The 27,082-nt window shown below is 51.0% G+C and overlaps 1 long non-coding RNA gene across 1 annotated transcript; it reads left to right on the plus strand.

Moving 5' to 3' along the window:
- Positions 1-11,771: 11,771 nt before the first annotated feature.
- On the plus strand, positions 11,772-18,726 carry LOC116535349. The gene is made up of 3 exons (XR_004262167.1): positions 11,772-11,865; positions 17,991-18,164; positions 18,305-18,726. It is a non-coding gene; the product is annotated as an uncharacterized LOC116535349 (long non-coding RNA).
- The last annotated feature ends 8,356 nt before the right edge of the window (positions 18,727-27,082 follow it).

Raw genomic sequence — 27,082 nt, forward strand, 5'->3', positions numbered from 1 at the left:
TGTAATAAAGGTGTTGCTGGGACTCAGAGAATTTACCCACACAGTGCTTAGGGCGGCATTTGGTGCACAAAGTGCGTGTGTTCACTCCGACGTCATTTCTCAGGGGGTTTCTATCCACTGCAGAGTGGTCTTCCATTCATCAGCAACCTCTTTTCCACCTCCACGAACACAGTCTTGGCTCATTCACAAGAGGTTTGATCCAGAAGAGGCAGAGCTATACACAGGTCAGCGGGGAGCCTGAGTGGGAGTTTCTGCTACGTGGGAGAATGCGGCAGCGTATGTGGGACAGTGTTTTCCTGACTGTGTGGATCACTGTTTTGAGCTTGAATACGTGGGTATCTACATTTGCCTCTCTAATCAAGGGAGAGTTCCTTACTGCATTCTATTAGCAAAGCCCATTCATCCATCCAACCATCCATCCATCCATCCATCCATCCTTCCATCTATCCATCCATCCATCCACTCATGCATCCAATATTTTCTAGCACTTACTTTTGCTAGGTATTTTGCTGGTTTTGCAAAGGTAAATACCTTATCCCAGGTCCCCCTGGAAACACAGTCTGTGGTCAAATTTATGTGCTAATGCTTTATTGTGGGGTGCAACCTCCAGAAGCAAGAGTGGGGTGCGGGGAGAAAAATAAGGCAGAGGGGAAGGAAAGCAAAACCCAGCTGTTGCCTTGGCATGATTTGAGGGCTTCAGGGCAGCCTTGGCTTCTGAAAAGAGTTAAGTTTTGTGTTAAGCACATCTTCTTTTCTCTTCTTCTTTTTAAAAAATTTCTTAAATTGTGGTAAAACATATATAAAATAAAATGTCCCATGTTGCTCACTTTTAGGTGTACAGTGAGTGGCATTACGCTCGTTCACATTGTTGTGTAGCCATCGCCACCATCTGTCTCCCACGTGTCTCCAACTTGCAAACTTGAAACCCTGTTCCCACAAACACTAATGCCCCATTCCTCCTTCCCCTCCAGACCCTGGTAACCATGATCCTGCTTTCTATCTCTGTGAATTTGGCTACTCTACTTCCTCATATAAATGGAATCATGTAGTATTTTTTCTTTTTGTGGCTGGTTTATTTCATTTAGCATAATGTCCTCCAGGTTCATCCATGTTTTAGCATGTGTCAGAATTTCCTTCCTTTTTAAGGCTGGATAGGATTCCATTGTATGGATAGACCACATTTTGTTTATTTGTTTATGCTTGATGGGTGGTTGGGTTCCTTCTACCTTTTGGCTGCTGTGAGTAATGCTGCTATGAACATGGTTGTGCACAGATCTGTTTGAGTCCCCGTTTTCAATTCTTTTACTTCTACATATCCAGAAGTAGCATGGCTGGACCATATGGTAATACTATGTTTAATTTTTTTTGAGGAACCTCCATCCTGTTTTCCAAAGTGGCTGTGCCATTTTACATTCCATCGGTTCCTTCCTTCCTTCCTTCCTTCCTTCCTTCCTTCCTTCCTTCCTCTCTCTCGCTCTCTCTTTCTTTGACAGAGTTGTGCTCTGTCGCCAGTTTTTTTGATGGAGTCTCGCTCTGTCACCAGGCTGGAGTGCAGTGGTGCAATCTTGGTGCAATCACTGCAACTTTTCCCTCCAGGTTCAAGCAATTCTCCTGCCTCAGACTCCCAAGTAGCTGGGACTACAGGTGCCTGCCACCATGCCTGGCTAATTTTTGTATTTTTAGTAGAGACCAGGTTTCACCATATTGGCCAGGCTGGTCTTGAACTCCTGACCTTGTGATCTGCCCGCCTCAGCCTCCCAAAGTGTTGGGACTACAGGTGTGAGCCACGGCTCTGGGCTGGCTTTCTTTCTTTTATAGACACAGGGTCTCACTCTGTCACCCAGGCTGAAGTGCAGTGGTGTGATACTAGCTCTCTGCAGCCTTGAACTCCTGGCTCAAGCAATCTTCCTGCCTTGGCCTCCCGATACTACAGTTGAGAACCATCAGCCTCAGCTCTGTGGGGCTTTCTCTTAAGGAGAGGCTGTGTTGTGAATGTCAGATGTCCTCCAAATGAAGCGCCACATGCCCCTAGTTGCCTGCCTTCCTCCTCACTACTTAGCTTCCTCCTAAGTAGTAGCTTAGGGTTGTCATGATACACTTGCTACCCATTGTCACACTGACTTTGAGGTGGTGTCATTATCCCCCTTTACAGAAAAAGACACTGAGCCCCAGAGTCTAAGGTGGGCAGCTGCTGCTTCTGCCTGTCCAGCCTCCATTCTCCCTCCCTCTGGTTACAGCTTCTCAATGTTCCATTGGGGAGCCACTCCTCTGCTTGTAATGTACGCCGAGCTATTGGGGGCTGCCCGCACTCCTTGGCTCCAGGAGTGAATCAGGTATTCCATTCTCCTTGGACGTGGTGCCTGGTTCAGTAGGAGTTTCATGAATCAAACTCAGCCAACCAAAGCCTATGAGCATCTTCTGGAAATTTGCCAAGAGTTTGGCGATGTGGAGTTAGCTTTCAACTGGGATTGCTAAACAGATAGAATGCGAACCTTCAGCTGCTGGTAGCCACTTCTACCACCCTTAGGATAACTGTAACTGAGTACGAAGCCAACCTAGAGACATGGAACCAAGAGGTGAAGAGACAGACTCCAAACAATGTCACCTGAGCACCTGGATCTACCTGTACCTGAAGCTACTAGACATGCTCCTGGACTTTACAATTGCAGGAGACTGTAGACTCCTTCTTAACTTAAGCAATTTAGTTGAAGTTCTCTTTCTTGCAGGATTTTTTTTTTTAAAGACAGAATCTCACTCTATTGCCCAGGCTGGAGTGCCATGGCGTGATCTCAGCTCACTATAATCTTGGCTCACTATAACCTCCGTCTCCCGGGTTCAATCAGTTCTCCTTCCTCAGCCTCCCAAGTAGCTGGGATTACAGGCATCTGCCACCACACTTTGCTAATTTTTGTAATTTTGGTAGAGATGTGGTTCACCATGTTGGTCATCTGATCCTGAACTCCTGACCTCAGGTGATCCAGTCAACTCTGCCTCCCAACGTGCTGGGATTACAGGTGTGAACCACAGCACCCAGCCTCTTGCAGGATTCTTGAAGGGAATCCTGACTAGTTAAGGGAGTTTAAGAAACCTGCCCAAGATGAGCCAGGAAATGGTGGTGCCAAAAACTCAGACCCTAAAGGAGTTCTCCACTTAGATCTGGGTCCTGGCTCAGGATCAAGACTAACCATAGTTTGACCCTCCCTCAGTACTTGAGGATTGGCATCCCGGGACGGGAACTAGATCTTGGCTGAAGCACCGTAGGAACCAGCGTGGTCACAAAGCAGACAACTCATGAGCTGAACCGATGCAGGAACAAGCAGGTCACCACCCAAGGGCCAAATCCAGCCCACCTCTTGTTTATGTACAGTCCACAAGCTACGAATTCTCTTTACATTTTTAAATGTTGGAAAAAAATCCAAAGAAGAATATTCTGTGGCATATGAAAATTATATGAATTCAAGTTTGAATGTCCGTAAATACTGTTTTATTGGAATGCATTCATATTCATTCATTTGCATATTGTCCATTGCCGCTTTGTGCTTCAATAGCAGAGCTGCATAGTCATCCAAGAGACCGCCTAACGTTTTAGTATCTGGCCTATATAGAAAAAGTTTACCCATTGCTGCCAAGCCCTGAGCTTTCCTCCTTAGCTTTCTGTGGCTCTTTCCCAAGCTACTCATCTCATCCTTTTCTGCTTCCCCTTCCTGCAGTCCTGGTTCTTAAAGACACAGGACCTCTGTGAAATCAGCAGATCCATGGGAAGCTCCCAGCACAGAGCCTGGCGCGATGTGAGTGCTTAGTCATAGAAAGGTGTTGGGAAGGAACCTGAGTCAGCAGTGAAGCACATGCGTGCAGCCTCTCGTCCTGTCTCTGCTGCTCACTCCGTGTGTGACCTTGGGCTAGTTGCTTCCTGTGAAATAGGAATAAGAATAGTCCCTACCTCACAGAGCCCTGGTGAAGATCAGATTAGTCACTGCATGTAAAGTGCTTCCAAGAGTGCTGGGCACACAGTAAATGCTTGATAAGATCCTAATTGCCATTGTTTTTCTCATTGGCTTAATCTCCGTGGAGGGTCTTAGGAGCTGCCTACCATTGAACTTGGCCCACGTTTGGCCCAGCCCCTCCCGCCCCCAAAGGCCAAGACTGTGCAGGGACCAGAGAGCTGGCCTCCTGACTCAGAGTCTTGGAAAGTTGGGGCTTCATACCACCCCTAGCAGGAGGCAGCCAGGGGCTGAGATGGGGGCTTAAAAGCAGGAGATCCTGGGCTTGGCCCTCCCAGCAAAGAATTGTGTGTGCGTATCTGTAGCTGGATAAAACACTCATTTTAGGGGGGAAAAAAGAGCAAATGGTCCACCTAAAATGGTTAAAGGCCGCCCCCTCTGTGGTGGGAGTTTCCATGGTTGAGAAGACCACAGAGCCACTGGGGCTGCCATGGCCTCCACCTGGGGGCAGGAGCCAGCTGAGCCCTCATTCCACTTCGCTCTGCCCACCCCGTCCTGGCAGCTCCTCTTCTGGTGGACCAGGGCCCAGGATAAGCAGCCCAGGGAAGCTGGACCCCTGAGGTGGTACAGCAGGCTCCAGTGGGGAAGTGGGCAGAATGACGGAACTGGGTCATCAGGGAAGGACTTCCAATTCTGAGCGCCAGGCTGTCCCCTCTTGTTCCAGTTCACTGGGTCTCTTAGGCGTCAAGCCCGGGCTGAGTGGAAATAGGCAGAATTGAACGGTCCTGGGGCTTCTGCCAGGAAAAGGCCATCCAGACCTTCCGGAAGTCCTGTGGGAGGGCACCTCCCTGGACCTGCTGCCTCCCACCAGGCCCCAGCTTTGTTGAGATCTTAGTGAGGGGTGAGCCGAGTGGCTGGGCCTGGCTGTCCCTGTCCCTCTCCTGGCCCAGCCCTGGGCCCCTTCCCAGCCACTCACTGCCATGTGTTCCCAGCCAGAGCTCAGTTCTGCAGCTCCCCGGTGGGTATGAGCATCCATCCTTCACCAGGAAGGCATGGCAGGCAAGAGGGACTTCCCGGGCCATTTTAGCACCTGTCTGTTTTTAGGAGACACACTCCTAGACAGAGGCACTCACAATCTCCACCTACACAGGGAGGCTCACGCCGCTTAGCTGCCGCATACCCAGAGCTACTCCGTCATGCATGCCTCCCCCTGCATGCACACGTCCTGCTGACACCACCTGACCTGTGTCCGAAGCTCTCGGCTCACTCCTGGGCTTGTCTGAAGGCCAGAGCAGGCTGATGCCAGCCTCCCAGAGTGACTGAGAAGCAGGGCCAGGGGACATTATACAGAGGCCACCAGAAGGCCAGCAGGTTCTTACACATCGTCTGGGCCAGTGGCTCCCACACCTTGAAGAATGCATTAGGGGCTTTTGTGAAAAATTCTCAGGCTCAGTTCCCACCCCAGACTTGGTAAATCAGAATCTCTGTGACAATGATAACTGAGGCAGGGTACCAGGATCTAATAGACTCCCCAGGGGTTCTGATGCTGGATACACTGTAACCTGATCGAGTCCAATCCCTTACTGTTCAAATTCAGGAACTGGGGCTGAGAGAGGGAGAGCGGTCTGTCCAAGGTCACACAGCAGTTGCCTAGGGCAGCCAGGACTAGAACCCAGGACTCCTTACTGCCCAGCCCCAGGCTTCAGGTCTGCAGAGATCCCCATGTCCTTCTCCGCCCCCACCAGCCCTGACTGTCCCCCTGGTCTGCTGACCAGTAAGGAGGTCAGCTGGCTCTCATGTTCTGCAGTGCTCAGCAGGGCCAGGGCCAGCCTGCAGGCAGCAGTCCTCTGGAACAGAGGCTGGGTGACCGTCTTCAGCCCCCTTCCCATGCAGAGGCCCCCTGCTTGGGGGGCCTGCTTTAGGGAAGGTGAAGGCTGGGCTCCCTGCAATCACAGATGTTTGCCCCAACATGCTGAGCCCCCCACCCTACTCCTGGGGGAGGCCGGAAAGGCAAGTCCTCACGCTGCCCAAACATCTGGACTGTGTAGAGAGCCAAGATGCGCCATGCAGATGTTTTCAAAGCTGATGCCGGCTGTCAGCAGAGAATAGACATCTGGGTGGAGGACTGGGGCTTGTGCTGGAGGGCAGGGTAGATTGCACAAAGCTGGGGGTGAGAGTGTGGCCTGGGGACTTCACTCCCCGACCTGGTTGGCCTCTTTAAGTGAGAGTCAGATCCCCAGGGTGGCAGCCAGGTGACGTTGACATAATAGCTAACACTGTTGACACTCACCACGTGCCAGGTGCTGTTCTGCATTCTGCATGTATTATCATCTCATTTAATGTTGACAACAGCCCTGTGGGGCAGGTACCATTACTGTCCCCTTTCTCCAGGCCACTGAGGCACAGAGAGGTCATGTCACTGGCTCAGGTTCACCCAACAAGCCAGTGGCAGTGCCAGGCTCACACAGAAGCCCAGGCAGGTCACCTCTGAACAGCCCTGCTCCATCCCATTAGTGACCCCCAGTGGTTGCCGGGACCAATCCCAGCGTGCCCTTCTTTCAAATCATATTATAGTTACATCTGGGGGCATTTTGCATAGAGAAAATGGGTTTCTGGGGAGTGTCCCTTTTCCTGTGTTTGGAACTTGGGGAAAGGATACACTAGGAGGCCAAGCCAGGCCCTCCTCCCCGGCCGGTGGGCAGCTGCTGCCAAGTCTCCCAGGGCTTCTGAGACCAGAGACTGCTTCCTGAAGGAAAAGTGAGCTCCCTGTGGCTGAGGCCAGCTGTGGCCAGCAGGGCTATTTATTTTTCTGTTCCTAAGCCTTTAAGTCATGTGTTTACATAGGCAGGAGAAGGAGTTGGGATTAGTGTCCCTGCCTGGTGCCCTCCCTCCCTCCCCCCCTCCATCCTGGGCCTTGCAGGCTGAGCCAGGGAACCCCAGAGCCAGTGGTGGTAGTGGTGGGGGGTGCGGTGGGGGAGCTCTGGGGCCACTGGGAGACTGCACTCAGGGCCCTGGCTGGGATGATGACCGGGTCTAGCCACTGTGTTCCCCGCCTCCCACCCTTTCTCCCCAGACCTGTGGAATCCTCAGAGCCTGCAGCCTCACTTTCTGTGCCTCCTCACCCACTGCCGGCGTCCAGGCTCTGAGCTCTCCCCTTTCCTCAGCTCAGCCGGCTCTCCAGAGCAGCCAGACATCAGCCATCCACAGCCTGTGAGAATGCTCACCAGCCAGTCCCCACCCTGCCAGGAATGGGAGTGGGGGCCTTCCCTGCTCTGAGCCCCTGGAGCAGCAGGCCCTGGACCACCCCCTCCACGGGCATGTTTTGAGGCCTAGAGCGGCCATGGTCCTGGGCAAAGCCGCCGACACGGGGGAAGAACATGAGGTCTCCGTCCTGAGAGTGGCAGGAGAGAGGGACGCACTTGTGTAACCCCAGGCCCCCTCACACAGGTGTCCATAGAACCTGGACAGAAATGCCTGGAGGCCGAGGGAGTTGGTTTCTCTGAGTGGGTGACATTGAGTGACTCTACAAGGGTGGGTGACTTCATTGGAGAAAGGGAATCCAATGAAGCTGTGCCCCAAATCCACGGCACAGCTGAGGGAGAGCCGGCAGAGCACGCAGGAGGCCACCGGCATGTGCGGCCAGAGAGGCAGGCGGAGCCAGCACACCCGGGGCCTGAGTGTCCCCAGACAGAGGCCATTGGGAGCCATGGAGTGCTTGGGACAAGGGAATGACAGCATTGCAATGATGGTTAAGGAAATCCAGGCTGGGTGTGGTGGCTCACGCCTGTAATCCCAGCATTTTGGGAGGCCAAGGCAGGTGGATCACCTGAGGTCAGGAGTTCGAGACCAGCCTGGCCCACATGGAGAAGCCTCGTCTCTCTTAAATATACAAAATTAGCTGGGTGTGGTGGTGCATACCTGTGATCCCAGCTACTCAGAAGGCTGAGGCAGGAGAATCGCTTGAACTTGGGAGGTGGAAGTTGCAGTGAGCTGACATTGTGCTATTGCACTCCAGCCTGGGTAACAAAAGCAAGACTCCATCTCAAAAAAAACAAAACAAACAAACAAACAAAAAAAAACGATGGAAATCCACAGGAGCAAGGGGAGAGTCAGGAAGGCCCCAGGAGCACTGAGAGTGAGACACGGTGAGCCCGGCCGGGGCGGAAGAGCAGACGCTCATGGTGAGACTCTCCCTCCAGAGGGAACTTAGGGAAGGGAGGCAAGTGCAGAGAGCTCCAGGACCCGCCTCTCTTTGGACGCCAGCTTGTCCGGTCATTCGGGCCATGGGCACGGCTCTGCCACTTGAGGAATCAGAGCCCAAGCCCGGCTCAGCTGGGCGACGATGACCTTCTCATTCTGGTCAGCAACTATGAACACAACACCTGCTCTGTGCCACGCCTGAGGTTGGCAGGGAGACGGTGGTGGAGGGGAGGGAGTAGAGGGCCTGCTGGGGTGGGGAGGGGGGGAATAAGGAGCTGAATGAAATCGTGTCCCTGTCCACAGAAAGGCCGGACTAGGGCAGCCAGCCTTGGCCTGAGGCAGCTGTGCCAGGGTGACTGGGAACAGAGGAACTCAGGGTTTGGCCCTGAGCTGTGGGCTGGATTTACAAGTAGAGACAAGGTGGGTGGCAGTCCAGGGGGGAACAGGGTGAACAAAGGCCCAGAGGTAGAGTTCAGGGTGTGACGGGCACAGAGAGGTGCCACAGCCCCGCTCTCCCGAGGCTGGCCCCAGGCCTCAAGATCATCTTCTGGCCTGGGGCAGTGGTCATGGAGGATCCAGGATATCTAGGTTCAAGTGCTCTCCCTGCCGTCTGGGCCGCCTCCTTCCCTTGGATCTGGGGTCTGCCCTCCCAGACTCTCTTCTTGCTCTCTTTTGTCCCATCCTCCTCATCCCTCCCATCTCACGTTGGGGCCAGGGGCTCATTCCAGGCCTTGTCTTTCCATGACACTTGTTCCCATGGGGACACCTGAGGGATGAGCAGGACTTAGCTAGGAGAAGAAGAACAGGGAGTTACAGGCACGCGGAACAGCGTGGTCAAAGCCCCGAGGTGGGCAAGATCTTGGCAAGTCGGAGGAAGTAAAGGCAGTGCGGCTGGGGTGCAGTTGGAGACAGTGACAGCTCTCCGGGCTCTGCCGAGGGTCATTTCCAGAACATGCAGCCTCTCCACCAGCAAAACGTCAAGAAAAAGCAGCTCTGTTTCCAGAGAGGGAAACTGAGGCACTGAATGTGGTCTCCCCTCATGCCTGGGGCTCATCTCTCCTTCTGGGCACTGTGTTTTCGGAGGAGAGGACTCTCAACTGAGGGTCAGAGAGAACCTAATGCCTGATGATCTGAGGTGGAACAGTCTCATCCCGAAACCATCACCCCCCGACCCCCACCCCGTCGATGGAAAAATTCTCTTACATGAAACTGGTTCCTGGTGCCAAAGGTTGGGGACCACTGCTCTAGAGCACACTGGGTAGCAGGAGTGTGACCTTTTCTGGAAGGAAGGGGCCAGGATCCCCTGGGTGCCCTGCCCTGGGGACTGTGATCTGGCTTCCAGGCATACCAGCTGTCCTTTCAAGGGACCAGGTCACCAGTCAGTGCTATCAGCCTTCTCAGGAAGTGGGTATGGAGCATTCCCGCTCTGTGAGGTCCTGCAGGGCAGCCTGTTGCAGATGTTACAGAGCGGCCCCCAGCCTTCTGGCCAATACCCCTCTTCCTAGGGCTCCCTGAGAAGCAGAGAAGGAAGATGGCCCCTGGGATGCCCAGGAGCAGGAGAGGGAGCTGCAGGGAGGGGGCCAACAGCAACATTTGAACCCCACCCTCTGTTGGGAGCTGCCCAGCAGGGACTCCAAACATTTGGCTTTCAGGCCTAGATGTAGTTCTGACTCACTGGGTGACTTTAGACAGCTCACGCAATCTCTCTGTGCCTGAGTTTCTTCTCAGGAAAATTGCAAGAAAAAGTCTTGTTTTTCTCTTCCTTTATCTTCCCAAAGGAAAGGTAAAATAAATAATGGCTGTTCCTGTCATCTCTTTGTTATTATGCAAGCGATTGGGTGCTACAAAGGGGATGGGACACACAGATAAATCCAAAGCCCTGGGATCTGCCTTTGATACCAAATACAAATACAAATATAAATGCATGAGTGCATGCAGCACGCACACTCGCACACACACAGGCATGCACAAACACAGGCACCAATACATGCACACATACAGAGAGGCATGCAAAAACACACACACTCACACAGAGGCATGCACCAACACACACACACTCACACAGAGGCCTGCACACACACACACACAGAGGCATGCACCACCACACGCACACTCACACACAGAGGCATGCATCAACACACGCACACTCACACACACACAGAGGCATGCACCAACACATGCACACTCACACAGGCATGCACACATGCACACACACACACAGAGGCATGCACTGACACAAACACACTCACACACACACAGAGGCATGCATCAATACACACACACACACAGAGGCATGCACCGATACATGCACACTCACACAGGCATGCACACATGCACACACACACACACAGAGGCATGCACCAACACATGCACATACACATGCACACACACATGCACACACACACAGAAGCACACATTAACACACACACACAGAGGTATGTACAAACACACGCACACAGAGGCAGACACCAACACATGGTCACACACACACAGAGGCATGCACCAACACATGCACACGCACACGCACACACACATACACACACACAGAGTCTGCTTTTCCTTCCGCTCCTCCAATTTTGCCAATTCAGTTAGACTTTGATACTAAGACCCAAGAAGAAGCTCCAGGTTAGAAGTCCCTGGTTCTAAGTCACAGAACTGGGCACATGCGCAGAGGCGGTGTGTGGCTGCTGCATCAGCCAGGGAAGTGGCTGAGTTTGTGGTAATAAAGGAGATAAAAGCTGTGGCTTTGTGGCTCCAGTAATCATCTCAATTCCACTGTTTCTTCGACACGACTAATATCTTCTTCCAACCCACTCCTCTTAACCAAAGAAGCCCCTCCATAACTTTAGACCCAAGGTCAAGGAGGCCTAGAGAGGTAAATTCACTTGTCCAGGGTTCCACAGTTGGTTTTAGGGAGGGAACAATGCCATCCAAGGCCCCTCCCTGACTTGGCTGCCCCATCACACACACATACCTCTGTTGAGAAGCCCTGGAGGACGCTCATTATGACCCAGGGTGTGTCTGAGACCAAGCTGGGAACAGAAGAGAGGCCAAGACCAGGAGAAGGAAGTGGCTGGAAGCAGAGTGGGACTTGAGAGTGAGCAACGGGCCCCGGACAGGGTGACTATGCACTGGACAGTTCCTGGGGCAGGGGCCAGCAAAGCATCTGTGGCCTGAGAGCTGGCCTTGGCCCCGGCCTGGCCCTGGGAAGGAGACTGGCATGGCCTAGGCTTCCTCTCCAGCGGCCAGCCCCTTCCATAGAGGGCGCTCTTGGCTGGACAGCTGATGCCCAGGCCTTGGCAGGTGAGAGAACCCAGTGATGAGGCCGTCCAACTGCCCTCTCATCTCCCTCTGCAGACAATCCACAGTGCCTGTGGTCCCACACCGGTTCCCTGGAATGCCTGCAGGGGCCGGGGCAGGGCCTTCTCTCTTCCTTAGCCTCTCCTAAGGTAGGAAGAGTCCCCTCCATTAAGCACCATCATTCTCTGTCTCCCTCCCTCACTGCCCCCTGATTTGAAGTAGATATTGGGAATGGAGGCACTGTTCCTGCTACAGAGGAGGGCCTGAAGAAATACTCTCTGTCTGAAATACCTAAATTCATTCCTGCACTTCTATTGCTTTCGAGGATCTGCAGTGGCAGGACTTGATGACAGCAAAGCCGCCCATGGCTGGCCCTGGGGCTCCCCTTTAAAACAAAGACCGGTTACTTTGGAGACAAGCACAGGTAAGTGGCTGGGTAATGAGATGTGCTTGGCCAGTCTGTCTTCATAATATGAACAATGTCACCACAACAACAACTCATTCATGCACCACTTAGCCTTTGCAAGAGCTCTTCTTAGCACCTCTCACATAGTAATATATTTACTCCTCCTAACCCTATAAGGTAGGGATCATCATGTTATCCCCATTTGATGGATGAGGAAAACAAGGCACAGAGATGTTAAGAGCTTTGCCTGAGGTCACAGAGCCAGGGGTTTGGATATCAGTAGGCTAGGGCCACAGCCCTTGTTCCTAAGCACTTGTGCAGACTGCCTCTGGACTCAGGTGGTTCAACAACTGCACTGTGAACCTGTTGAATCCTTATTTGTCTCCACAGACTCTTCCTGGATGGCACCAAAGCCCATGCCAGGCTGGGCGCAGTGGCTCACACCTGTAATCCCAGCACTTTGGGAGGTCAAGGAGGGAGGATCACCTGAGCCCTCTCCAGGAGTTCAAGATCAGCCTAGCTAACATAGTGAGATCCTGTCTTCTACAGAAACATAAAAAAACTTAGCTGTGTATGATGGTGTGTGCCCATAATCCTAGCTACTAGGGAGGCAGATGCAGGAAGATCCCTTGAACCCAGAAATCCCAGGCTGCAGTGAGTTATCATAGCGCCACTGCACTCCAGCCTGGGTGACAGAGCAAGGTCCTATCTTAAAAATAAAATGAAATACAAAATTTTAAAAAGCCCATGCCAGCATCGATTCATCTCAGAACTCTTTTGTAAAGGATCTACATGGTGGCTTCTTCAAGGCTCTTTTTGGGCTCCCCTGCTGCACCCCTGCTCCGAGTCCTCCCTGTCCCAGGCCTCAGCCCTGCATTCCCCAATGGGGCTATGGAACCCACAGCCAGGCTGGCTCTGTGGGGCTCACAATTATGCCCTCCTGTGGAAAGCCACCCGCTGAGTCCTCCCCTTACTCTGAGTCCTCTCCCTGCTCCACATCCTCCCCAAACAGCTAGGCCTGTGCAATATGAGAGGGTAAGGGACTTGCCAAAGGTTTCTGGAAAGCCTCCAGAGGTCACTCTGGCCTGGCTCAAGTAGGTTGGGCCCTGACCACCGCTCTGAATATCTACTGTCCTCCCTGGGTCCACTCCCTCAGCACAGAACAGGCTAATAGGTGGGTGGGGAGCTGTGGAGGCCTGGAGGCTGGTCTGCCCCTGAAGGAGGCGATGGAGGAGCGGGGCATTTGACTCAGCAGCTGTCAAGTATCCAATGCCAAAAAGAAGATGGAGTGGAGCATGGGCCCTCTCCGGCCCAATCCTGCCACTCCATAGCTGGTTACACCCACACCCCTAACTTGCCAGCCTCCCATGTCTCCCATCCCACCACCAACTCACCCAGCCAATATCCAGCCCACCCAGCGCTCAGCGCGCTCCCCAACTCCCAGTCTGACCCACTACACTTACCCTACTCCCCTGCAACCACCTGGCCTACCCCACATCAACGCCCTTCCTGGTGATCTCTGGTCTCCACCCACACTCCCATCAGCAAGCCTCCTCCCGTCTAGCCCTCAGCCTTCCCACCCACTTGCTGGCCAGCCCACTCAGCACCCAGCGACCTCCCCACCATGAGCTCAGCTTCTTACTGTCCCAGGCCCCTGACTACTCATCTGTGACATCAACCAAGTGCCAGCTGGCCTACCCTATGCCCAGCCTGCCCATATCCCCACTTAATAAATCAGAGCTGCTGTTTCCAGATCTGACTCTATCCAAGCTCCAAGGAAGGCAGGTTTGCCAGCTCTTCCAGGACTGTCCAAGAACCATTTTAGAAGCTTCAGACTTGGACGGAGATTTTTACTCCTCGGGTCAGGGAAGAACACAGCAGATGGGTTGGGGTACTTGAGACAGCGTGCCTCTGTGCCCCTGGTGGCTCCAGAGCTGCCCTCTGGGAGAACACGAGAGAGCTTCCTGTACCTCCTAACCCCTTCTACTGCAAAACTCTTGGAAAAATTTAAGTTTCCAAAACTAGGAGTGAGGCTGAAGGGGTCCCCAGCAGAGGAAGTTCAGCAGGTCCCAGCAAGATGGGCAGCATTTCCAGCTCTGAACATGCCAGGAAAAAGAAGGCAGAGGGGAACAATGGAAGGACACTGGACAGGATCGGGAGGCTGGAGGCCTCTCCTGGGCCCCACTCATGGGTGAGCCTGGGCCCTGGGCTGTGAAAGTCTAGGCTTCTGGGTTTAGACACTCACTGTGTGGTTTTGGGAAAGTCACCAGGCCTCTCTGAGGCTCTTGAACACAATAAGAGTGTTGATTAAGAGGATCTCTAACCTCCCCAGGTGCAACCCCGCTGCTGTCCCTGGACTGAGGAGTCCTTGCCAGGAGCTCGCTTCACCCACTGACCAAGCCCCACCTGTACCTGTTTCCTGCATGGTCCTCTGTGGCTGAGCAGGCAGGGAAGCCTTCCCCATGAACTTCCATAGCTGAGGATGCATTAGCAACATCACCACAGCCAGATTCTCTAGCCCAGGCAGGGCAAATAGGCTTTATTTCATGAGTCTGCATCCAGTGACTGCCAGTAGCTGCCTGGGGCACAGTTCTGAAGATTCTAGACTCAGTGAGAAAGTGCCAAGTTCAACTAGTGATGTCTGCACAGGCACCTGAATAACAAGAGGGGCGTGAACGCCAGGAACTTGGGAGCCCAGATGAAGGGCCAGGCTGGCCTCTGGGTTTATTTCCTGGTGTTATCCCCAAGCCTACAGTTCAGCCTTGTTTGAACGTGTCTTCTCTCAGATGTGCTATAGGAAATTAAAGAAGAGCAGTGAGTCTACTCCTAGGTCAGATGACAGTTAGCAGATAGTGCAATCTTCCCAAAAAGTTGCATAGATGCTGTGGAGTGTGGCCTGTTGTGGACCCTTTTTGTGTTTTTACATTTAAAAAAAAATATATATAGGGTGTGTGTGTGTGTGTGAAAATGCAAACTCCATGAGGGCAGGCTTCTTGTTTCCAACTGAATGAATTGCTTGCCATGCAGAACCTGGGTGTGTTACTCCTCCTTCATTCACCCCTCCCTCCTTGTGCCTCATTCACTCACTCTAAAACCATTCATCAACCCATTCATTCATTCATTCATTTGTTCTTTCATGCAGCAAACATTCACAGAGGCCCCATCTCATCCCCACTGCGAGGGAGTCTCTGTTAATCCTTCTCAACTAGGCCAGGGAGGATCTCATGCTAGGAAAGTCTGGAGATAAGATTAAAGGAGCCATCTCTGCAGGGCCAGGGCCCATCAGGGATTCACTGCGTGGGTGTGGCCTTTTTGTTTCCTCACCTGGACATGGCCAGTGGACAGCCTGAGATGGAAAAGCCAAAGCAAAGGGCAACCGAGACACTTCCTGGCCTTGATAACATGAGTGCCACTTCCTACCCAGAACCAAGCCAGGGGCAGAGGAGTCAGGCTGAGGTTTCAAGGAAACCTGGGCCAGCATCCAGGGGCTGCAGCCGAGCTGGTCCCAGCTCAAGTCTCCAGGTGAAGAATGCATCCCAAGGACTTGGCCTGGCAGCTCACTTCCCGCGTTGTTGCAATGGGCTCCACTGATGTGTGCATGAGCAGGTGGAGGTGCCTATGAGGGGTTTGTGTGTGTGTTTACCTGTGTGTGCGTGTGTGCACGTGTGCTCTTGTCTGACTGCATAAACGCACTGCACAGTCTTCCCCAGCAGCATGGGGAGGTGGGGGTGGTTTCCAGCCGGCAGACCCTTCCTTAAAAGAGGCATCTGCCCTGCCCTTCCCACCCTTCCCTCACATCACAGTCTCCTCCTGCACCCTGCGGTCCACCTCCATTTTTGGAGGCCCCTTTAGAACAGTAGCAAGAACTGAAACTTCCTGGGTTTGAATGACTGGCCACGTGATCTCCGGCAAGTGAGTTTCCCCATAGGCAAAATGGGAGTCCTGGGTTATTCTGGGGACAGGGAACCACAGTGCATATAAAGCACACCACTCAGTGCCTGCCCTGTTCTTCCTGCCCTGGCGTTATGCTAAACAATGGGGTCTCCACTTGGGCCAGATGGGGAGGGGGAGGGTAGGAGAAAAGACCCATTTCCCAAAAACATTGACTTCGAACTTGAACCCAAGCAGCTGGTCAGATCTGGTGGCCTCTTTCTGGGATTGTTTATGTAGCTTTCCTTGTAAACACAAAGAATGGAAAACAAACACAAAAATATTTAAAAATAAATGAATGAATAAGGAATCGTTAGTGGGTGGCATGGACAGGACCTGGGGCAGATGGGGCAGCCATCAAGGCATTACCCTGGGATTAAATGCTTGAGTGGCCTGGGCCCAAGCTTAAGACTCTCTCCCCCAACCTCCTCTGTTTCTGGTTACACATTCCTGCTGTTCCCACCTTCTGGGGGAGGCTTGAATCCTGCAGCATGTCAGCTGGCCACTTCGGTGAAGAGAGTGAAGGACCTTTGCCGGGAATCAGCCCAGCTCTGCCCACCTCTGTGTGAGCTTGGGCAAGTCACTTTCCCTCTGTGGGCCTCAGTTTCCAAGGATCTCTAAGGTCCCTTTAAGCACAGACATCCTATGATTCACTTTATGCCAAGAGCGTGGTTATGAGAGCACTTTGACCGGAGGAAAGAATCCCATCAAGAGATGCTCATTAGTACGATTTTTGGGGGATGGGAATAACTCTGCCCATGGCTGCTGGGAAGGATTCTTATTGGAAATCCTTGAACTTTCTGTTTTGGGATTGTTTGGGCCAGATCTGGGAATGGATGCAACCTGAAATATTTCTTGGTGATCTGTGCAAAGAGAGGGTCTGGCTCCTTTCTGCCTAGGGGCCAGCAGTGCGTCCCGGAACTGTCTCTCCCCCCTACCCATGCACCCCCTCCACTGCCACACACACACCCAGGAGAATGACGTTGCCTCCTCTAGTCCTTCTGAATGCTGAGCTCAGGGGCGGGGGAGGCCACTCTGAGATCTCTGGTCTCACTCTGGCCCAGAGCAGATCCAATGTGCAATCCTAGTACCCAACCCTGAAAGAGGAGGGCATGGTGACCCTCTCTCCCAGCCAGACTTTTTCATAGCCTGGGCCACCTGCAACTTTGGTTTTCAAAGGCATGCTTCAAATGAATGACAGAGACTTTGAGTCATTGCTCTGAGATGGAAGTACAGGGGTGGGGAGAATGTTGGCTTTGACAAGACAGCAGAGGGTGGGTAGTTAGGAGACCTGGATTCACCATGTGTCCTTGGACAGGTTCCACTCCTCACCCTGGGTCTCAGCATTCTCACTGTTCTTTGTTCTTTTATATAGAATGCATAGTTACCGAGCATCTACTTTGTACCAGGTGCCATGCCAGGCATCATGGGTACATTAGTGAACAAGACTCAACCTGTGCCCTTGAGGAGGGCACACTTTAGTGCAGGGATGAGACCTTCATTGCACTTGTATTATCCCTCTCCACTCCTGCCGCCCTTGCAGACATCACTAATCAACCACAGCATGCTTTAACACTGAGCCCAGACATAACCTCAGGATCTCTTTGAACCCAGCACTCCAGTGTTTCCAGCTATTACCAGGTGGGGACTAGCCCCTGCTATGCCTTCCTCACAGGGCTGCACAGATTGTAAATAAAAACAAGATTGTAGTTGGGTGAGGGAAACATGTTCTAAAGTCAAGTCCAAGTGCAGAGCTTTTCCCTAAGCCATATAAGCATGGAGAGCAGCTATAGGGCCAGAGGGTGCTTCCTTCCTCAAATATCTTGAGAATTAGGCCAAAGGGCCAGGAGCAGTTTATGTGCAAAGAGCATGCATGTCCCCAGTGCCCCACACACAGCCTGGCACCCACTGTCTATTCCATAAATCCTTGATAGATAAATGAATGCATCTTTGCATTTCTGCCCAGCTGGGCAGTCACCTACCAGGGCAGGTGGCCATGTTTGCTCACTCCTTTCTGGAATAAGTCAGCCCAGCCTTGAGGCCTCCAGGGAGGCTGGTCTCAAGCAGATAACTCTTTACAAGGTAGATCCAAGGCCCCTGGCGCAGAGAATTGCATCCAACAGTCAAAGTTCCAGCTTTTTTTCTTCTTCCTTGGCCTTAACAAGGTGGAGCGTGTCTATTTGGCACCTTCTCCCTTCTCACTCACTTGCTAGATAACCAGGCTTCAGGCTACTGTTGAAACCTCTGGAGTGTCTGGGACCTGAGACTGCTCCCACAATGTGGCAACACTTGTGCAATAATGAAGGGAAAGGAGGCTGGGGAGGGAGGCTGCCCGCCAGCCCCCACTAGCTGAGCTCCACTGGCCTGCTTCTTTCCAAGGCAGGCAGGTAAGTATGGAGGAGGTGGCTTTCCCCGAGGGGAAATAGAGTCTGGTCTTGGTGGGGCCTCTGCTCTGTGTGTTTATGAACTAGAATCTCACATGGGAATCTAGCTCTGCAGACTTCAAAGCCCTCTCCCATCCTGCAAGCTGATATGAACCATATAAGGCCCCATGAGAAAGGCCATGAAAGATCGTTACTGCTGCTCTGCTTGTGGGGAAGCTGGCCCAGAGAGGTTAAGTGACTCATCTTGGGTCACAAAGCCTTTCAAGACCAGCTGCACATTGATCATGTCTGCCACCTGCAAAGAAGCCTGGAGATGCCATGGGCCTGAAGTCCACAAAAGGCTGTCGTGTAGAAGCAATAGTGCACTCTGCACAAGTGTCAGGCTCTGGAGACAGGGCTGTCCAGACCCAAATCTTGTTCCTACCACCCTCAAGTTGTAGGACACATGGCTTAATCCATGAGACTCACTCTCCTCCTTCAAAAACTGGGGAAAATATTACTCACTTCATGAGGGTTTTGGAAAATTATATATTTCTCTTTCTTTCAATAAACATGTATTGAGATTTATTGTGTGCCAATGAGGTACAAAGATGAACATGTCACCGTCTCTGCCCTTGAGCCTAAAGTCTACATATAGATCAACAAATAGTAAAATACAGTGTGGCTAGGGCCATGATTCCACACACACACCTGGAGATACTGAGGAAAGAGAGACTAACGGGGGGTGGGCACACTTCGGTACAGGGATGACCACTCCATTGACCCGGACTCTCTCTCCCAACTCCTGCCCCCACGGCAGACATCACTAATCAGTCACAGCACACTTTAACACTGGGCCCAGTCATAACCTCAGGATCTCAGGGGGACTGAGGTACTGAAGGGTGAATAGGAGCTTGACAGGTAGACACAATGAGTTGGAAGGATATTTGGGGAAGAGGAAACAGCTTCGAAAAGACATGGAAGTGTAGAGGAACATGACATGTCTTGGCAATGGGGGAAAGTTTGGTGTGGCTGGTACCTGAGCTTTACCAGAGAGATGAGGCGGAAGGCGTTGTCAGGCTGGAGTGTGAGGGGCTTTGAAACCAGCCAGACCCAACAGCAGATGGGGACAGTGGGAGGATTTCCTGCAGGAGCAGGCTGTGAGACTTCCAATCTGGCCCTCTTCTGAGGACAGAGTCAGGCCAGGAGCTACTATACAGACTCCAGCATCCTTGGGACATTAAGGAAGGGAGGGGGCAGAGGAAAGACTAAGAACTAGGGTCTGATCCTGGAGCAGACACCAGGCCACTGATGGCCCTGGGCGTCAGGCTGACCTAGAAAACTCCCACTGCACAGAAGCAGCATGGTGGGCTCAGGAGTAGCAGTTCACCCTTCGTGCTCTTGTTCCAAAGCTTCCACTTACAGGCATCTGACCTCCTGGGAGGTGAAGACCAGAAGCCTCACTTTCCAGAGGGGAAGGCTTGAAATTTAGAAAGCTCAGTGAGCCTGCTGTCTCTGCACACAGCAGCTCTGAGGCCGAGGACAGGCAGAAGGAAGGGTTTCCAGAGGTGTGGATGCTGGAGCCTTGGCTCTAATCTCGGCAGGGAGGACTGCAAACAACGCCAAGGAGGAAAAGCCACGGAGGGGCCCAATGGGCAGCAATGGGTGGCAGCACCCAACGCAGAAGGCATTGGCCACCCAGAGGATACGTTTTGGGGCTTTTGTTTGCAAAGCCCAGGCTCTTAATAGGTAATTGTGCTGATTGTCTTGTGGGGTGGGAAGTGGGGAGGGACCGGGGGAGGACAGAGCAAAAGGTGGGAGCACTTGTTGAGGAACAGATTTGGAGAGACCCCCTCCTTCACCCCCAGGCTGGGAAAAGAAGGGTGTTTGTGGAAGCTGAGGCTGTGAAGACCAAAGCCCACTCTCATGCAGGGCCTCTGAGAGAGCCCTAAAATCTCCCAGGGGCCCTGCTGAAAGTGGGCTTTCTTCTTCTTCCTGGGGAGGCAGGAAGAGTGAACATTAGGAACTACTGCCCTGAGAACTGCCGCCAGCGACCTCTGGAAACTAATGAAGCAGCCACCTTCAATGGGTCACAGGATGTGGACAATGAGGACGCTTTCCAGATCCTTGTGATCTAGAGAGACAGGAGCCCCTCAAAACACGAGCCTTTGTGCCTTTTCCTCCTTCCCTGGGGAACCCAAGTTAATCTCTGGAAATAATGACTCTTTTTCCATGCCTGTTTTAGTCTATTTGGGCTGTTATAACAAAATACCACAGCCTGGGTAATCTATAAATGACCGAAATGTATGGCTTACAGTTTTGGAGGCTGGGAAGTCTGAGATCAAGCTGCCAGTAGAATCAGTGTTGGGTGAGGGGCATGCTCTCTGCTTCAAAGATGGAATGGGGCTGCTACGCCAGGGCAGAAGTGAGCAGGTGCCGGGTCAGCATACTCACATCGGTGCCTGATCTACCAGGCAGTCAGGTTGGTGTGTTCACGGGTGGAAGTAAGTTGGAAAGGTAGCTCAAAACTTCAGCGGGCATAGTTTGGGTTTTAAATCAACTGTTATCTCTTGAGGCAACCTCCTGGTGGGCTTCTAAGCACACAGTCAGATGAACTTGCCCTGTAGGGGATGTCTGGTGAAGAGGAGGTAAAAGGCTGTGATTGCCTTTCTAAAGGGCTGAGTAAGAAGTGGGAGAAAGGAGGAAACAGAAAAGAAGAGAGAGGAAAAAATAATTAAACTACCTCTCAGAAAAATGCGGGTACTTGGTTACGTTGTAACTGAACACTGGGGAAGCAGCAGAACCTAACAGAGAGAGAATGAAACTTGATGTCTGGTGGCCTGGCTGTGAGTCCTGGCTCTGCTGTTTATGTGCTCTGTGTCATCTAGAGTAAGCAGGGATCACTGCTGCAGGGCTGGGATTGGAAGACAAACAACATGTTAATAAAGAGCCTCAAAACACACACAGAAAAAGGGACCAGACCCACAAGAGATATGGAATCATAAGTCAATAAGTAAAGGACAGATGACACAGTAGAAAAGCAGGCAAGTGCTCTGAGCAGACAATGTGAAGAGACACAAATGATCAACCCACACACACAGCAAGCTCACCTTCATTAGCAACCAGGGAAATTTCAACGCAATAGCAATTTTCATCAGATTGGCAAAAGGACAAACTTAAGTGTGGTCAAAGAAAAGTAGACACGGGTGTGGGGTGGGGACCCACACTCCCCTGACTGGAAGTATAAATTGGAACAGCCACTTTGCTATGGCCATTTTGCTGTAATCTACTAAACCTGAAAATGGGCATAGCCCATAACCCAGCAGCCACACTTCTAGGAGCCCATTCTACGTACCTACCCTAAAGAAACGCTAGCACGTGTATAGGGTTTTCATTACAGTATTGATGGTAAAATAAAAATGGAAAGCAGAATATTCCTAGCAGGAACTAGCTAGCTGAAACATGACCTATTCCACAATGAAGCACAATTCACTAGTTAAACGATGCTCCCTTTGTAGCTGCATAGATAGATCTCAAAATCACTGTTGAGTGGAAAAAAAATCCAGTTGTTCCCACTTTTCTGTGGTTTCACCTTCCGCAGTTTCAGCTACTCATGGTCAATTACAGTGTGAAAATAGGTGAGTACAGCACAAAAAGAGATCCTGAGGGAGAGAGAGAGAATACATTCACGTAACTTTTATTGTAGTATATTGTTATAATTGTTCTATTTTATTGTTAATTATTGCTAGTAATATCTTGCTGTGATTAACTTATACATTAAACTTTATCATAGGTATGGATGTATAGGAAAAAAACATAGCATATATAGGATTTGACACGGTTTCAGGCATCCACTGGGGATCTTGGAGCACATCCCCGCTGGATAAGATGTGACTGCTGTATAAATAGATATAATATAATCCCAAGTCAGGATTCCTTTGTTCTTTAAGTAACCAAACAGCCAACCAACTGTAGCATAAATGAAGAGGCACTTATTTTTCGCAAATAACAAGGAGTCCGGAAGTAGCATAGCTAACATCGGGTCAGCGGCTCTCTAGTACATCTCAGTGATTCCCTGGCCTTTCTCTTTTGCCTGTTGCTACATGGTCAGGAAATGACTACTGCTCCTCCAGACATCACATTTGTATTCAATGCAGGATGAAGGAGAAAGTGAAAGGGTTTTCTCTCTAATTATACTTTAAGTTCTGGGGTACATGTGCAGAATGTGCAGGTTTGTTACATAGTATACACATGCCATGGTGGTTTGCTGCACCCATCAACCTGTCATCCACATTAGGTATTTCTCCTAATGCTATCCCTCCCCTAGCCCCCACCCCCAACACACCCCGGTGTGTGATGTCTCCTCCCTGTGTCCATGTGTTCTCGTTGTTCAGCTCCCACTTACGAGTGAGAACATGTGGTGTTTGGTTTTCTGTTCTTGTGTTAGTTTGCTGAGAATGATGATTTCCAGCTTCATCCATGTTCCTACAAAGGACATGAACTCATCCTTTTTTATGGCTGCATAGTGTTCCATGGTGTATATGTGCCACATTTTCTTTATCTATTCTATCATTGATGGGCATTTGGGATTCTAAGTCTTTGTTATTGTGAACAGTGCTGCAATAAACATATGTGTGCGTGTGTCTTTATAATAGAATTATTTATAATCCTTTGGGTATATACTCAGTAATGGGATTGCTGGGTCAAATGGTATTTCTAGGCTACAGTAATGAAAACAGCATGGTACTAGTACCAAAACAGATATATAGACCAATAGAACAGAACAGAGGACTCAGAAATAACATCACACAGCTACAACCATCTGATCTTTGACAAATCTGACAAAAATAAGCATTAGGGGAAGGATTCCTTATTCAATAAATGGTGTTGGGAAAACTGGAAGCCATATGCAGAAAGCTGAAACTGGATCCCTTCCTTGCCCCTTATATAAAAATTAACTCCAGATGGATTAAAGTCTTAAATGTAAGACCTAAAACCATAAAAACCCTAGAAGAAAACCTAGGCAATACCATTTAGGGCACAGGCATAGGCAAAGACTTCATCTAAGACACCAAAAGCAATGGCAACAAAAGGCAAAATAGACAAATGAGATCTAATTAAACTAAAGAGTTTCTGCACATCAAAAGAAGCTATCATCAGAGTGAACAGGCAACCTACAGAATGGGAGAAAATTTTTGCAATCCATCCATCTGACAAAGGGCTAATATCCAGAATCTACAAGGAACTTAATCAAATTTACAAGAAAAAAACTAACAACCCCATCAAAAAGTGGCCAAAGGATATTCACAGACACTTTTCAAAAGAAGACATTTATGCAACCAACAAACATATGAAAGAAAAGCTCATCATCACTTGCCATTAGAGAAATGAAAGGGTTTTCTCTTTATACAGCTTTAGATCTTGGGTAAGGAAAAGCCCTTCCCAGAGAATTCCAGTTACATCTCATTAGCAAGAGCTGGGTCATCTGCCAATCTTTGGACCATTCTGTTAAAGGGGCGAGATTATCAAAATGCATTTAGAGCTGTCGTGATTCGTTCTCTAGAAATTAGAAGAGGGATCTACTCTTTCCTATAGCAAGAGAGTTCTGCCTACTACTTGAATATCACTTTCTGTTGGCACAGAAGAAAGCGGTGCCCTGGCTGTTGGGTGGGTAAGGGATAGTGCCCGCCGCAGATACAATTTATTTTGTACCAGGGACCTACAGAGGTTATCACAGAAGGGGGTAGTGGCATGAAGGGGTGGGAGTGGGGAATGGGCTTGGGTGTGGTGCTTAAAGGGACTTTGGTTTTATCAGCAATTCTTTCATTTTTAAAGGGCCGACTGTATTCATGTATCACTTGTGTAACTGAAGTCAGTTTCTAAAAGTCTTGTCAGTGACTGGCTTTGGCATCCCCAGATTTGGCCCAGTCCCAACAGAGCCCAACACTGCAGAAGCCAAGAGTTGGTACTCCAAAAAGTTCTACTGAGGGTGGGAGCCTGGAGAGGAGGGAGGAGGTTGCCTGTGTGACTCTTGGCTCCACGAAGAAAAGCTGGGAGCCGATCACGTAAGGCTGTGCAGCCCTTTCAGCAGGACTGTCTTTGACAGACAGAAAGTCAGCCCACTGGTATTTCCTTGCAAATTCTCAGGCCTCCCTCTGGACTTTTCCCTTGTTCTTCAAACAAAAACTGCAGTCTCTGATTAAACCACCTGTCAACTCCCCACAAATGCAGCTGGTGTCCTTAAAACCACTTACAAGACACTCAGGGGTGCAAGGGGTGGCCGGGATTGATGGGGCACTGGCTGCATGGGCTCGGCAGAGCCATGAGAAAGCTCCCTGGGGAGCTTAGCATCACTGGGGCCACCTGGATGTGGCAGATCCATGCCAGACAGAGCACAGCGCAGTCTGCTCATTGCCACAATCCAGCCTTGTACTTCCTATTACCCCATCTTACAGGTCAGGAAACAGAGGTCCAGGGAAGGGGATTGCCCAAGTGCACAAAGCATGGAGGCTCTCAGAGTAGCTGCCAGCTCATAGGGCAGCACCTCACAGGAAAGCTGGGAAGGGAAATGGGAGAAGAACAAAAGGGAAGTGGGGTTCTTGGGTATCAGCTCCTCCAAAGCCCACTTCTGTCGCTTCCTCCTTATGACCACAGCGCCTAACTGCTATCCCAAGCCCAAGGTCCTGCCAGAAAGACTGAACGTCTAAGAAGGTCCTTGGAAATCAATGAGTGTGGTGTGGATTTCCAGGAATGAATAGATAAAAAACAACTTTAAAAAATAAAATTAATGAACTAGAAATACCAGAATACCAAATACTAACTGCTGATAGTCAGGGTTCATAACAATTTGTGAAATTTGGTTATCTATGTTTGTACCCAGTCAGTGGCAAAGGCATTTATCACTGTGAATTGTAGCTCAAAATAAAAAAAGGGAAAGGCCAGGCACGGTGGCTCACACCTGTAATCCCAGCACTTTGGGAGGCTGAGGGGGGCAGATCATGAGGTCGGGAGTTTGAGGCTCTCCTGGCCAACGTGGTGAAACCCCATCTCTACTACAAATACAAAAATTAGCTGGGTGTGGTGGCATGTCCTGTAGTCCCAGCTACTCAAGGGGCTGAGGCATGAGAATTGCTTGAAACCAGGAGGCAGAGGCTACAGTGAGCTGAGATTGTGCCACTGCTCTCCAGCCTGGGCAACAGAGCAAGACTCCATCACAAAAAAAAAAAAAAAAAAAAAAAAAAAAAGAAAAAGAAAGTAAGCTGCGGATTTGGTCTGTATGCTTCATTTCAAAGATGGGAAGACTGAGGCCTAGGCATGTGTATGGCTTGCACAGGGTCATGCAATCCTCTGGCGACAGAGCCCCAGGCGCCTGAGGCCAGAAGTGGCTTCAAGCTGCTTCCCTAGTTATTGGGCTCCAGGCCTCACAGTTTCCCTGAAAGGTGCAAGGGTTACAGAAGCTCTTCCTGCCCTGTTTCCTTGTGGGAGCTGCTTATTTACCCAGCCTTGCTCCTGGATCCCCAGTAGGTGAGTCCTGTTCACTTGCAGCTCCTGGCAAACACTCTTGCTATGGAGAGCACCTGGCTGAAATCCCCCACTATTCTCTGAGGCCCGCAGCTCCCTGTCCTTACCCCATTCTACACCCTTGGCTCACCCTGAAGCAACTCTCTTTCTTTCTTGGTCTTCTCAGAGTGGTCGGGTGTGGTCTGGCGCTGGCTGGTAAAGCCGCTGGCTAACAGGAACCGGGCCCCCTGTTTCCAGTGGGAGGGCATCTGCTGTGGACTGGTCCTCCAGCCCTCCTTGGCTGAGGACCAAGTAACCTGGGTTCTACACCTGCTGTGTCTGTACCTCACTCCATGACATTAGACAAGTCACAACCTCTCTAACCCTCTGTTTCCCTTTATGTAAAATAACATAACATTCTCCACTCAGCACCCCTCACTGCAAGGATCAGATGAAATCAGCCGTGATGTAAAAGTCCACCGTCTTGAACATCAGCTGTTTTCACCTGACCGGCATTTGTCCCTTCGCCTTCTCCCTTTCTGCTTACAGTCCCCAGGTTTCCTCTGAGGAACCACTTCTCTCATAGTCAGTCTCTGAGGCGGCTGTGGCTGGCCCCCCACCCTCTGCTCCCCAGAGTCATGCACTTGGCTCACGCTTGGCAAATCAGCAGGCTCTACCCTCCTGACCTTGGAGCACATGAAACAAGTCAGACGAGACTGAGTCCCGAGATTGCCAACAGCACTGTTGCTGTGGCTGCCGCACTGATGGATGATCCTGGAGCCTGGGAAGCCATCATCTGAAGAGCAGGCTTGCTGCAAACGGGGTGCAGGAGACAAGGGAGTGGGGGGCTCTTGACCTTGTCTGGGCCTCTCCATCCAGATGGACCTAAAGCAAACTCTACTCCCAGCCTTTTCAGCCCCTCAAAGCCAGTGAATTCTCCTTATGGTGTCAGTCAGTTGGGAATGAATTTCTTCCATTGGCAGTTGGGATTCCTGACTCATTCAGCGGCCAAAACATAAAAAGTGCTATAGAAAAATAAAAGGCGAATTTCTCCCTCTTGGGCTTCTTTGGTTCCTCCTGGTCTGCAGACAGCCTCGCTGACTTTCTGGTTGGTGAGGGGGTGCACCCTCCATCCTGTGCACCTCCTTAGACTCTCCATATTCATTGGCTGGCGAGGGGACAGCCATACCTCTCCTGTGAACCCATGCCAGACAGACTAAAGGGAAGAGGGCCATCAGCCGGCCACCGTTGGTTTGGGCATGATTTCCTAAGTGTAGGACTCCAGCCCACCTAGCTCTGCCCCAGCCTGCTATAGGTGATCCATTCTTTCTGCGGGAAGCCCACCAGGCCTGCAGTCCACTTTGACCATGTCAACCATGCAGCATCCACACACTGCCTCAGAAATTCCTCACACTCATCAGGCTGCCCAAGTCGGTGTCTGC

This window comes from Sapajus apella, unplaced genomic scaffold (genome assembly GCF_009761245.1).
Source record: "Sapajus apella isolate SASKATOON/1434 unplaced genomic scaffold, GSC_monkey_1.0 scaffold94, whole genome shotgun sequence".
Lineage (NCBI taxonomy): Eukaryota > Metazoa > Chordata > Mammalia > Primates > Cebidae > Sapajus > Sapajus apella.